Raw genomic sequence first — 12307 nt, 5'->3', positions numbered from 1 at the left:
CACATACTTGGATTGAGACATAACAATGTATAAACTGGATCCCCAAATAAAAATTTAACATGCCCAAATCTGTCATGTCAAATTCAGCTTTCAACTCAGCTTTGAAATCTGCAATTATTTCCTCATTTGACCCTATGAGCAGCATGTCATCTACATAAAGAATGATGACTAAAATATCCCCCCCATCCTTCTTAATGTAGAGGGTGCTTTCCGTGGGACTATTATGTAACCCCTTACTTGTCAGGAATGCATCAATCTTGGCATACCATGCACGTGGGGCTTGTTTCAGCCCATATAAATCTTTGTTTAGCTTGCAAACTTGAAGTGCATTGTCAGAAAGTTCAAATCCAAGAGGTTGTTTGACATAAACCTCTTCCTGCAAGTCCCCATTAAGGAAAGCTGTTTTTATGTCCAACTGATGGACATTCCAAACAAAATTTGCAGCCATGGCAATAACTGACCTTATGGTGGTCATCCGGGATGTAGGAGCAAAAGTCTTCTCATAATCTATGCCCTTCTTCTGTGCATAGCCTTTGGCAACCAACCTTGCCTTGTATCTGTCAATGGATCCATCTGGCTTCCTTTTTACTTTGAAAACCCACTTGGTACCAATGGCATGCTTACTTGGTGGCAAATCCACAACATCCCAAGTTTGATTTTTCTCAATGGACTGCAATTTATTGTGCATGGCATGCATCCAATGCACATTATCCTTTGCTTCTTCAAAAGAGTCAGGTTCTTCTTCATCAAGAAGAGTACTTGCATAAGTTGTCTCAACTGAAAGAGCCCCCCTTGCGTGCCTTACTGCACTGCAAGTCCTGCCAGGCAAAGGTGCCTCAAGCCTACTCTCCCTGAGAGTCTGTAGCAACCAATTCGGGACTGTTTTGGCTACATGTATCTCTTGAATCTCTTGCCTGACAACTTCATCCACACCCGGTGGAGGTACAAAATCAGCCTATGGCTGAATCGGGGCATGTGGATGAGGAGGAGGTTGCTGTAAATTCTGATTTTCAGCATGAGCCTCAGATGGGGAACCAAATGCCATAGGAAGCATCCCCTCAAAAACATCATCTGAACAAGCGGGAATTGTAAATTCAGCGTGTGTATGTGCTGAATTTTCTGAAAATTTAACATCTCTACTCACAAAAATCTTGCGAGAAGCAGGATTCTAGAGACGATAGCCTTTGCCTTGTGCACTGTACCCAACAAAAATGCATTTAAGTGCCTTATCTGACTTCTTGTGTCGAAACTCCATAGGCACATGTGCATATGCAACACAACCAAAAACTCTGAAGTGATCCATTGAAGGCTTTCTCCCATGCCATGCCTCATAGGGAGTGATTGTCTTCAAAGCCTTTGTGATTCAAAACATAGTTTGCACACACGAGGCCTTCGAGCCAAAACCTGTGAGGCAACTTTTTACTGGTAAGCATGCATCTATCCATCTCCATAAGAGTGCGATTCTTGCGCTCAGCTTTGCCATTTTGATGAGGTGTAAGCCTCACTGTAGCTGATGCGTGATGTCTTTCTCCTTCAAAAATGCCTCAAACTCATGAGACATATACTTCCCCCCTCTATTTGTGCGAAGTGTCTGCACCTTGGTCCTGTCTCATTCTCAACCATAGCCACAAAGTGTTTGAAATGCATAAACACTTCTGATTTTGCTTTAATACCATAGACTCGAGTACAATGGGTGAAGTCATCTATGAATGTAACATAATAGAGATAACCACTAAAAGCAGGAGTCCTGATGGGACCACAGACAATCACTGTGTATGAGCTGTAATTTACGTGTAGCTCCTAGTGCACCATCATTCTTAAAAGGAAATCTATGCATCTTGCCAAGGATGCAACCCTCACATGCATGAGGAGGAGGTGACGACTCCAAAGGAGGCAATGCATCAACCATAGCATGCTTCTGAAGTGCCATTAAGCTGCCATAGCTCATGTGCCCATATCTGGCATGCCATAACTCCGCATTCTGCATTGCAGCATTGGGAGTGCTCATTGAAAGTGCAAGATCGGATCTTTTCTCATAAATATCAAGCTGAAAAAGACCCTGATACAAAGTGCCAGACAACATCAAAGCATAGTCATTCTCTTTGTCTCTGAATGCACACTTAGCATCATCGAATGTAACCTAAAATCCTCCTCTATTGAGAGAGGACACTGAAAGCAAATTCTTCTTTATACGTGGCACATAGAGAACATCTGAAATTGTGAAATCTGTGCCATCAGTGGATGTAAGGATGATGTCCCCCACTCCAGACACTGAATAAGAAGAATTATTTGCACAAGTCACCTTCTTGTTAGTAGGTGGAGGATGCAGAGATGCAAAAAGGCTCTTCTTAGAAGTGATGTGCTTAGAAGCACCACTATCAAAATACCAAGTATTTAGTGTCTCATTGACACTGCAATGAGAGAGCATGCATCCTTTGAAGGATCATAACTGCAAGTCAAAAAAGCATATGGATCATCATCAATAGTCGCTGTAGTATCTGAACTATCCATTGAAGAATCTGAAATGCAAGACAAAAAGGCATAGTGCCCTTCCACAACGTTGGCTCTAACATCTCCCCCATCATGAGCATTAGGAGCTGATGCATCTGACACAGCCATACCTGAATCCCTTCTCTTTTCTTTAGCTATGTGCTTGTTGCATTCACCAATAATGTCTTGGCTTCTTGCAGTAGTGACAAATGCCCTTCTTTCTAGGCTTATCTGCATCACCCTTAGCCTTATAAGAGGGCTGTCCTGAATCAGCTTTATGCTGATGTGCGGCCTGATTGGCATGTTGCTTTTGCTGCCCTTTTCCCTTGGGCTTAAACTTAGAAAGCATGGCATGCTCGGCAGCCCGTGTTGCCATATTTCTTCGTGTCTACTCTTCCTGCAACAGAAGTCCTACCAACTCGTGAAAAGAGAGAGGATTGCTGCCCCCCTTCAATGACAAATCCAGCGAGGTGTGGAAACCAAGATAGGACTCAGGAAGAGAATTCAGAGTGGTGGTAATCATCCCCTAATCTGGAATAACTTCATCAATATTCAGCAACTGATCCCTCAAATTGTGAAGCTTTGTGAGGTGAGTATTCATGGAATCTCCCTCATCCATATGCGTATGAGATAGCTCTCTCTTCAAGAAGGAAACTTTGGCATCATTTCTTGTTGCAAACATACTCTCTAATATCTCCCAAGCTGCCTTCGAGGTCTTGCATGACCGAATGTGAGGAATAATGAACCTCTTGACAGAAAGAGAAATCACTGATAGAGCTTGTGCATCCCTAGAATCCCATCTTTTTTGCTCTGTTATGGGAGCCACTGGAGTAGCAGCTGCTCCAATTACTTGTGCTGCATTTTGACCTCTACCCCTGCCTCCAGTTGTAGGAGTGATAGGTGTAGCCACAGAATCTGGCCTTGCTTCATCTGCATTGACATAATCCCAAAGATGTCTGCCAACCACAAGGACTAGTTGGTGCCATCCAACTTATCCTCCTGTGTGAGGACTCCAAACACCTCATTGGAGTTGTTTTGAGCCATTTTTGCCAGATAAACTCAAAAAACACAGCAAACTGAACAAGTAGAATCCCTTCTTGGGATGTAAAATGCACAACCAGAGTCTGCCAAAGAAAATCTGCCCATAGCCTATCAAAAGCTTGAAATGCACCACAATGCTCTGCAAATGCCCAAAAATCTGCAAAAAGTGGCAAAAGTTTGCAAATTGACTCATACCGAGTCCAAAACTGCCTCAAATGGGCTTGTTTATTGCCAAATTGCACTCCAAATACAAAAGCCCCAAATTTCTGCAAGAAATTGCAACCAAAAGGGGACAAATTGCCTGAAAGCCCCAAATGTCGCCAAAATTACACTTTGCCTGCAAAAGCCCCAAGTTTCACCGCAATATTGCAGTGTAAAATCAAAAGCGCCAAATTTCTTCAACACCTGCAAACTAACTGCAATGTCTGCCCACGAATGCAAAATGTCTCAAAATTCTGTAGCAACTTCATGCTAGAATGGCATTTGATTTCAAGTTCTCTAGCAATCCTCCAAATAGATCCTGGAGCTTGTACGGAAGGGTTGATGGAGTAGTACGGACAACGCAGTACGGATATCCGTACGACGGTGTGTAGGTACAATGAGCTGTATGGTGACACCTGTATAGTGGTACGAAATAGGTATGGCACACGTACGAGTTGCAGGTATAGTCGAAACTGTCAGCCCGTACGAACTGATAGAATGTACGACGCTTATGCTACAGAAGTACAGTCTGCACGTGCAGCGTAGTTGTACGGATGTACGGCAGTTGGTACGGGCTTGCAACAGTACGGCAAGCTGGCCTAGTTGTACGGATGTACGGAATGTGGGTTGTACGGCCGCCAACGAAATCCGTACGGCAGCACGGCGGTGCAGATCTACTGGCGATGGAGAATGTATGGACGAATGGTGCGCGAGCTGTACGGACGCAGAGATGGCGCAGAGTTGTACAGACGTGAGCGTCGAGCAGTAGGGAGCTGCGGGTTGTGGGCTGTGGGCTGTGGGCTTGCACACAAGGTGTGAAAGCTGAGAGCGTGGGCTGGAGGAGGTGGTCCAAGAGCTTGTCCTGCTTTGATACCAAATGTGAGCACAATGGAGAGCAAGAGAGTGAGCAAACGTAAGTGTACTGAATACTGGACTGAAATGAAGTAAGTACAAAGTAGGAGTGAGGGATTTTGTCTAAGTGACAAAACCCTATCCTATCCACTAACCGTAGTTAGGGATTGGACTGTGGTTAGGGGGAAAAACCTCAATGAGGGAAAAGTGCCCCTAACCTACTTATTGCAATACATTGGCCACTGCTTAGAATATGATAATAATTCTAACAGTCACAATGCTCCCTAGTCATGTGACATTCCGTCCTGCTTAAATTCTGGATGATGATAGCTGCTGAGGGACTGAGTGAATCTGCCAAGCGAATGTGATTGTGATGACGACCAACTAGTGCTAGACTGTTATTTGAGGACAGTCAAGTTTTGAGAATTGGGACTTATTTGGTACCGCTTCAAGAGGTTGAGGAACGAATGCTTTGCTATGATAACATGGTGGCTTAATAAAAACTCCTAATGAGCACCGGTACTACCAGGAAGACTGGAAGCCGAACAATCATTCCACTACGCTACTGCTGCGAACTCCTGATCCACGGGTGGTATGGTGCTCTGATAGGCTCCTGAAAATACACACTGTATGCTGTCCTCGTAAACTGCTGAGGACTGATTGTGCTGCTGATCCGGAGGCACTGCACTCTGGAAGGCTAATGACATGAAATTGGCTACCAACTGCTGACAGGCACCCTCCCCAATGCAGAAGATCCACCAAGATGACAGCTGCTGAGGAACTGATTGAATCTGCCAAGCGAATGTGATCATGATGACCACCAACTAGTGCTCAAAACTTGACTGTCCTCAAATAACAGTCTGGCACTAGGACTTATCCAAGAGGTTGAGGAACGAATGCTCTGCTATGATAACACGGCGGCTCAATAAAAACTCTTGAGAACTAGTACTACCAGGAAGACTGGAAGCCGAACTGCTACACTACCCACTCCACTCGTCCACTACCACATGGGACCATCTTGTGTAGCTGGTACGGTGATGAGTGCAAGGCCTGAAACTAACTGGAAGCTCGTTGACACCAAAAATTCCAACGTAATCCGCGACCAAACACAACTTCCATGAACGTACGTGTGAGAGAATGAATAAGAACTGAAATCCAAAGACCAAGAGGGGCCACCACACGTGGCACTAGGGCCCAGGAACAAGAACTAGACCCTCTCGAAGGCTTTATTACTTTTAGTAGAAGAACTGGATACAAGCTCATGAATGAGCAACTGAGCACGTAGGCCACCATTAAATAACTGTGGGGCAATCCCCGAAAAACAAGCTTTCACCTGAAAAGCCACGCTTCTCCCCTAAAAAGGCTTTCCTAAAAATCTAGGGACCCGCTTTCTGCTAAAGCTGGTTGCCCTGCTTTCTCCTGCTTTTTGCTCCTTAGAAAGTGGAAAACCACTCTCTCTTGTCCTGCACACGGAACAAACAACCTTTGGCCAAAATAACCCATTAATGGTTAGCTTATGCATGCAGACTAGTGCCCTTTGACCATTTCTGGTCCCTTGTGAGCATCCCCACATGGCACAAAAATAAAATACCTTTGTTGACTGTAGTCAACCCTCTTTGACCGAAGCCAAAGTAATTCTTTTATTGACTGGAGTTAGTTCTTGTCCTGGTTGGCAAAGACCAACCCTCGTTTGATCAAAGTCAAACCTTTTTGCACTTGTTGACAAAGTCAACCTCCTTTGTCCGAAAGTCAAAGTCAACTTGTTCCTTTGACTAAAGTCAAACTTTTAGATCAAAGCCTAAAACTGGAAAATAACCTTTTATCACTTGGAAAATCACATAAAATAACAACTTTGTGACATTCCCCTTGGCTTCTAATCAGTTGTCCTCAATTGAAAAGCCTCTTGGTATAACTGTAGAATCTGAGGCTAGTCCAAAAAGAAATCCTCGTCTACCCACTTGGCATCTAAGGCCGAGTAGTTCTTAAACTTCACAAGATATCTTCTTGTAATTTGGCCTTGTCGTCCTTTCTTATCCGTATGATCGACGATCTGTTCTGGTTGAAGATTCTCCTCCATATCTTCCACTTCTGGAGGACCTTCAAGTACTGGTTCTGTAGGCTCTGGCCCTGATATTTCTGTAGAAGACTCACATGAAAAGCGTTGTGAATCTTCCAATGCTTTGGAAGCTTTGGAAGTTGTAGCCGAAAGGCGACTTTGTTAATCTTTTCAATTACCTTGAAGGGTCCGTAATAGCGAGGAGATAACTTTGGATAAACCTGTTAGCATTATTATTATAATTCAGCAGTGACCAATGTAATGTAATAAGTAGGTTAGGGGCACTTTTTCCTCATTTAGAGGTTTTTTCCCCTAACCACAGTTAGTTCACTAACTACGGTTAGTGAAGGATAAGGTTTTGTCACTTAGACAAAACCCATCCCACTTCTTGTAACAGTTACTTCTTCTATTGCAAACACTACGTTCTGCTCTCTTGCAAAAAGTCACTTCTTCTATTGCAAACACTACGTTCTTGCTCTCTCAGAACGTAGTGTTTGCAATAGAAGAAGTGACTGTTACAAGAAGTGGGATGGGTTTTGTCTAAGTGACAAAACCTTATCCTTCACTAACCGTAGTTAGTGAACTAACTGTGGTTAGGGGAAAAAACCTCTAAATGAGGGAAAAGTGCCCCTAACCTACTTATTACATTACATTGGTCACTGCTGAATTATAATAATAATTCTAACACCCCCCTGCAGTGCCAATGTCATGTACAAGGAAATGATCAATCACCAAAAGGATATAAGTTCAGGGCACTACGAAATGCCTCAAACTTTTCACGTGGAAGTGCTTTGGTGAGATGTCTGCAACATTGTCATGTGTTGACACATAGATCATATTGATCTCTCCTGCATGCAACTTCTCTCTGACATAGTGATAGTGAACCTCAATGTGCTTCGTGCGAGCATGAAACACAAGATTCTTTGCCACTACTATAGCACTCTGACTATCAGTGAGAATCGGAGAAGGACCCTCCAATGAAAGATGAAGATCAGCAAATAAACGACGCAGCCAAACACATTCAACTGTCGCTGTGAAAGCTGCCCTGTACTTAGCTTCACATGAGGAGGTAGCCACTGTAGACTGTTTCTTGCTCAACCAAGAAATGCAAGCATGTCCTAGAAAGAAACAATTCCCACTGGTGGACTGCCTAGTATCATAGTCTCCAGCCCAATATGAGTCACTGTAAGCATGCATCTGCAAGTCACCCCCCCTGGGAAACATCAAGCCAAAAGACTTTGTACCTTGCAAGTAACGGAAGATGCGTTTTACAGCCTGCCAATGCATAATCTTTGGGCTGTGCATATACCTGCTCACCTGAGAAACTGAAAACTGAATATTAGGTCGTGTATTGCAGAGATAAATGAGGCATCCAACAGCCTGACTATAGAGTGTGACATCAATTGATTCACCCGCATCATGCATAATATCCCCCCCATCCTTCTTGATGTAGAGGGTGCTCTCAGTTGGACTATTGTGCAGCCCCTTGCTGGTCAGAAAGGCATCAATTTTGGCATACCATGCACGTGGGGCTTGTTTCAGCCCATACAAAGCTTTATTCAGCTTGCATACCTGAAGTGCATTTTCTGAAATTTTCAAAGCCCGGAGGTTGTTTGACATAAACCTCTTTCAACAAGTCTCCATTAAGGAAAGCTGTTTTAATGTCCAACCGATGAGCATTCCATTCAAAATTTGCAGCCATGGCTATAACTGACCTGATGGTTGTCATTCTGGATGTAGGAGCAAAAGTCTCCTCATAATCTATGCCCTTTTTCTGAGCATATCCTTTTGCAACCAGCCTTGCCTTGTACCGATCAATGGACCCATCTGGTTTTCTTTTGACTTTGAAAACCCACCGTTTACCTATGGCATTCTTACCTGGTGGCAAATCCACAACATCCCAAGTTTGATTTTTATGAATGGACTGCAACTCATCGTGCATGGCATTCATCCAATGCACATTATCTTTTGCTTCTTCAATCTCAGGCTCCTCCTCATCAAGAAGAGTACCTGCATAAGCTGACTCAACTGAATGAGCTCCCTCCATGTGCCTTACTGCACTACGAGTTCTGCCAGGCAATGGAGCTTCAAGCCTACTCTCCCTGAGAGTTTGAAGCAACCAATGCGGGACTGTTTTGGCTGCGTGTATCTCTTGAATTTCTTGCCTGACAACTTCATCTACACCCTGAGGTTGTACCAATTCAGCTGGGGGCTGAATCTGTACTTGTGGAGCTGGCAGAGGTTGCTGTAAATTCTGATTTTCAGTGGGGGAACCAAATGCTATAGGAAGCATTCCCTCAAACACATCATCTGAAGAGGCCGGAATCTGAAATTTAGCATTTGTATATGCAGAATTTTCAGAGAATATGACATCTCTACTGTCAAAAATCTTGCCTGTAGCAGGATTGTAGAGACGATAGCCTTTGCTTTGTGAACTATATCCCATAAAAATGCATTTTAGTGCCTTATCTGACAACTTGTGTCTGAACTCCACAGGCACGTGGGCATATGCAACACAACCAAAAACTCTGAAGTGGTCCACTGAAGGCTTTCTCCCATGCCATGCCTCATAGGGAGTGATTGTCTTCAAAGCCTTTGTAGGAGCCGGATTTAAAATATAGTTGGCACACATGAGGCCTTCCAGCCAAAACCTGTGAGGCAACTTCTTAGTTGTGAGCATGCATCTATCCATTTCCATGGTGGTGCGATTCTTCTGCTCAGCTTTGCCATTTTGTTGAGGTGTAAGCCTCACTGTAAGCTGATGCATAATGCCTTTTTCTTTCAGAAATGTCTCAAATTCATGAGACATGTACTCCCCCCCTCGATCAGTGCGAAGTGTATGCACCTTGAGTTCTGTCTCAAAATGCATAAATACTTTTGATTTTGCCTTGAGACCATAGACCCAAGTGTAGTTGGTAAATTCATCTATGAATGTAACAAAATAGAGATAACCCCCAAAAGCAGGTGTCCTCATGGGACCGCAGACATCACTGTGAATAAGCTGCAATTTTCTTGTAGCTTTCACTGCACCATCCTTCTTGAAGGGAAGCCTATGCATTTTGGCCAAGAATGCAACCTTCACATGCATGTGGAGGAGGTGACTCCAAAGGAGGTAATGCATCAACCATATCATGCCTCTGAAGTGTCATTAAGCTGCCATAGCTATTATTAAAAAAAAAAAAAAAAACATTGAGGTTCACTATCACTATGTCAGAGAGAAGTTGCATGCATGAGAGATCAGTATGATCGATGTGTCAACACATGACAATGTTGCAGACATCTTCACCAAAGCACTTCCACGTGAAAAGTTTGAGGCATTTCGTAGTGCCCTGAACTTAGATCTTTTTGGTGATTGATCATTTCCTTGTACATGACATTGGCACAGGGGGGTGTTAGAATTATTATTATAATTCAGCAGTGACCAATGTAATGTAATAAGTAGGTTAGGGGCACTTTTCCCTCATTTAGAGGTTTTTCCCCCTAACCACAGTTAGTTCACTAACTACGTTTAGTGAAGGATAAGGTTTTGTCACTTAGACAAAAACCCATCCCACTTCTTATAACAGTCACTTCTTCTACTGCAAACACTATGTTCAGCTATCTTGCTTCCTGCTCTCTCACTCTCTTGGTTTCTAACAAAACCTTCTCCTTGCCCTTAAGCTTGCGGAGCGTAGCCTTTTCAAACTTGAGTAGAACCCATTCCCCTAGCTGGAGATTAAGTTCCCTTCGATGCTTATTTGCAGCCTTCTTATGCTTTGCCTGGGATCTTTCGATAGCTGTGCGTACTTGCGCAAAGGCCATATCCAAATCTCGCACATACTAATTGGCTGCAAATATCTCATCCTTGGTTCTTAGAATGGGCGGTAGGATTACTTTGCCATAGATCACCTCAAAAGGAGCTTTTCCTGTTGAACTGTGCACCGTGTTGTTGTATGTAAACTCCGCTAGAGGCAAATACTTTTCTCATTCTGACTTGTGATCAGCCACATAACACATTAAGAGATCCAATACTATAGAGTTAGCAATCTCACTTTGACCATCTGTCTATGGGTGAAAAGAGGACGAAAAGTCTAGACTGGTACCCATGTTATCAAATATAGCTCGCCAAAAGAGGCTGGTCATCCTAGGATCTCTGTCACTTACAATCGATTTCGGCATCCCATGGTGCTTGAAAATTTGTGCCATGAACACCTTTGCCATGTGATCTGCCTTGATTGTCTTCTTGACTGGAATAAAATGGGCTTGCTTGCTGAATCTGTCTATGATAGTCCAAATACCATCATTTCCATTCTTTGACCGTGGCAGATCAAAGATAAAATCCATAGCAATACTCTCCCATGGTGCTATAGGCACATGAAGAGGAAGTAATAATCCTGGAGTCTTACGCCGATCATACTTTACGTTCTGGCAAGTCAAACATTCAGTCACCTACTTGTGAATGTCTTTCCTCATGTCAGGCCAAAAGAAATCTCTCTCTATTGCTTGAGTAGTGGAAGAAATACCCCTGTGTCTTGCATACGGTGGAGCATGCGATTCTTCCATAACTTTCCTGCGCATCCCTTGTGTAATACACAGCTTATCATCTTTAAGTAGATACCCTTCCTTGAGTGAATACTGACTGCTGGACTGCCCTTGCTAGGCAACAAAGCAACCCAAAATTCCACAATGCCTCCATCAACTTGCAACCTAATCAACTAGCCCTTGCAATCAACAGTGCTTTCCAACAAGTGACTGACCTAAGGCGCACGAATCTCAACAATGCCTTCTCCCACAACTAGTGGCTCAAAAGGCTCCAAACTCACTACGAGCTCTTGTAATGACTTGGACTCTCCAGGAAATCACCAGCGAGCTCACGACATCCACAACTACAACGCCTTAAACGATTTGCAGCCCGCCAATGCCATTGCCCAACAGAACGTAGGCCGCTTCATCGCCCCATCTCGCATATTCAGCATAATATCTCCAAAGTCTGGGTCTTGCTAATACTGTTCCTTCATATCTTCAAGGTCTTGATGATGCGCTATAGTGACATTATGAACTTGGGGCCTTCTAGACAATGCATCTGCAACCCATGCTTGGAGTGTACACAATCTGAAAATGGAACATGGACAAAAAGTTTGCCCACCTGAACTACTTCTCTAAGAGCTTTGTCTAAGTCAAGAAATATCTTAGGCTTTGATGGTCCGTCTTGACGGTAAAATCTGCTCCCAAAAGATAATGCTTCCACATAGTCAAGGCATGAATTACCGAGAGCATCTCTTTTTCATAGATACCCAAATGCTTTTCAGCAGGCTTTAGCCTCCTGCTCTCGTATGCGACCACATGCCCTTCTTGCTGTAAAACAGCCCCAAGACACTCCCCACATGCATCACAATCCACATCAAATGGCTTATGCAAATCAAGAACAATAAGGATGGGCTGAGTAATTAACTTCTCCTTAAGAGTATTGAAAGCTTTGCGTTGCCTTTCTCCCCATCTGAAGGCAACATGCTTCTTGGTGAGATCATGCAAAGGTGCTGCAATATCAGCAAAATGATGAATAAACCTCTTGTAGTAGGAACAGAGTCCAAGAAAACTGCGAACCTCATGCACTGTACCTAACTCGGGCCACTCTTGGATAGCCTTTATCTTGTCAGGATCCATTCTGACTCCTTCCTTGGAAACTAT

The 12307-nt window shown here is 43.6% G+C and overlaps 1 protein-coding gene and 1 pseudogene across 1 annotated transcript in view; one reads left to right on the top strand and one right to left on the bottom strand.

Annotated features, from left to right (window-relative positions):
- The window catches only part of LOC147903557 (S-adenosyl-L-methionine-dependent methyltransferases superfamily protein), an 82936-nt gene that overhangs the window by 25469 nt on the left and 45160 nt on the right, over positions 1–12307 (top strand). The window lies entirely within an intron of this gene.
- Positions 6458–10441, bottom strand: LOC147903558 (uncharacterized; annotated as a pseudogene).

Source organism: Dipteris shenzhenensis, chromosome 3 (assembly GCF_047967505.1).
Source record: "Dipteris shenzhenensis isolate YYH24624 ecotype China chromosome 3, Dip_SZ_1.0, whole genome shotgun sequence".
In the NCBI taxonomy this organism is placed as follows: domain Eukaryota; kingdom Viridiplantae; phylum Streptophyta; class Polypodiopsida; order Gleicheniales; family Dipteridaceae; genus Dipteris; species Dipteris shenzhenensis.
Note: the sequence above shows the minus strand (reverse complement) of the source record. Positions and strands in the feature narration are given on the sequence as shown.